Source organism: Loxodonta africana, chromosome 18 (assembly GCF_030014295.1).
Source record: "Loxodonta africana isolate mLoxAfr1 chromosome 18, mLoxAfr1.hap2, whole genome shotgun sequence".
Classification (NCBI taxonomy): Eukaryota; Metazoa; Chordata; class Mammalia; order Proboscidea; family Elephantidae; genus Loxodonta; species Loxodonta africana.
In genome coordinates this window covers 31293055-31294896 of record NC_087359.1, presented here as the reverse complement: position 1 = coordinate 31294896, position 1842 = coordinate 31293055, and the positions used below count along the sequence as shown (strand labels likewise).

General features: G+C 42.1%; 1 non-coding gene across 1 annotated transcript; it reads left to right on the top strand.

Moving 5' to 3' along the window:
- Positions 1-254: 254 nt before the first annotated feature.
- On the top strand, positions 255-359 carry LOC111751809 (U6 spliceosomal RNA). Its single transcript, XR_002786891.1, has one exon. It is a non-coding gene; the product is annotated as a U6 spliceosomal RNA (small nuclear RNA).
- The last annotated feature ends 1483 nt before the right edge of the window (positions 360-1842 follow it).

Here is a 1842-nt window from a genome sequence, read left to right as displayed (position 1 = left end):
TCTTGGATCAGGTGGACACTTGAGACTATGTTGGCATCTCCTGCCTGGAGGGGAGATGAGAGGGTGGAGGGAGTTAGAAGCTGGCAAAACGGACACAAAAAGAGAGAGTGGAGGGAAAGAGCAGACTGTCTCATTAGGGGGAGAGTATTTGGGAGTATGTAGCAAGGTACATATGGGTTTTTGTGTGAGAGACTGACTTGATTTGTAAACTTTCACTTAAAGCACAATAAAAATTATTTAAAAAAAAAAAAACAGCTCACTTCAGCAGCACATACACTACAATTGGAACTCTACAGAGAAGATTAGCATGGCCCCTGTGCAACGATGACATGAAAATTCGTGAAGCATTTCATATTTTTAATGGACACAGGGAACTCAGGGTGGAAAGAGAGAGAGTGCTGACATGTTGCCGGGATTGCAGCCTGTGTCACAAAACAATCTGTGTATAAGTTTTTTGACTGAGAAACTAATTTGTGTTGTAAAGTCTCACCTAAAGCACAATAAAATTAAAACATGCAAAAAACCAAACCAGTTGCTGGAATTGCTACCCTTTTGGTTAGCCAACCTTTGGCTTAGGGCCAAGCATTTCCACCACCCAAAAACCCCACATACAGTGACAGGACCCAAGAACTAGGCACTCTTTGACTTCTAAAAGCAGATGGTGAGAACACTCTTCCTTGAAGTTCCCTCATCTTTTAGTTTTTATCATGAACACTTGTTGAAGAGCATGTATTACCAACTGGGTTTGGTCTGAAGAATTAGACAACATTAGAGACAGGAATTAAGTTAGAAATGATGACTGTAATGGACTGAAGTGTGTCCCCCAAATATATGTGTCAACTTGGTTAGGCCATGTGTGGTTATCCTCCATTTTGTGATTTTCCTATGCATTATAAATCATAATCTTGGCCTGTGGTTAAAAGGATTAGGGTAGGGTGTAACACTCGTGCTCAGGCCATATCCCTGATCCAAAGTAAAGGGATTTTCCCTGGGGTGTGGCCTGCACCGCCTTTCATCTCTCAAGAGAGAAAAGGAAAGGGAAGCAAGCAGAGAGTTGGGGACCTCATACCACCAAGAGCAGAGTGTGTCCTTTGGACACAGGGTGCCTGTGCCTGAGATGCTCCTCAACCAGGGGAAGATTGAAAACAAGGGCCTTCCTCCAGAGCTGACAGAGAGAGAAAGCCTTACCCTGGAACAGATGCCCTCAATTTGGACTTGTAACCTACCAGACTGTGAGAAAATAAATTTCTCTTTTGTTAGCCATCCACTTGTGCTATTTCTGTTATGGCAGCACTAGATGACTAAGACAACAGCCTTCAGTATGGATTACACCTCAACATAAAGAAAACAAAAATCCGCATAAATGGACCAATAAGCAACATCATGATAGATGGAGAAAATATTGAAGTTGTCAAGGATTTCATTTTCTTGTAAGCACAATCAACGCCCATGGAAGCAGCAGTCAAGAAATCAAAGAACACGTTGCACTGGGCAAATCTGCTACATAAGACCACTTTAAAATGTTAAACAGCAAAAATGTCACCTTAAGGACTAAGGTGCACCTGGCCCAAGCCATGGTATTTTCAATCGTCTCATATGCATGTGAAAGCTGGACAATGAATATGGAACACTGAAGAACGGATGCATTTGAATTATGGTGCTGGTGAAGAATACTGAAATATACCATAGGTTGCCAGAAGAATGAATAATCTGTCTTGGAAGAAATACAGCCAGAATGCTCCTTAGAAGTGAGGATGGTGAGACTTCGTCTCACGTACTTTGGACCTGTTATCAGGAGGAATCAATCCCTAGAAAAGGACATCGTGCTTGGTAAAGTAGAGG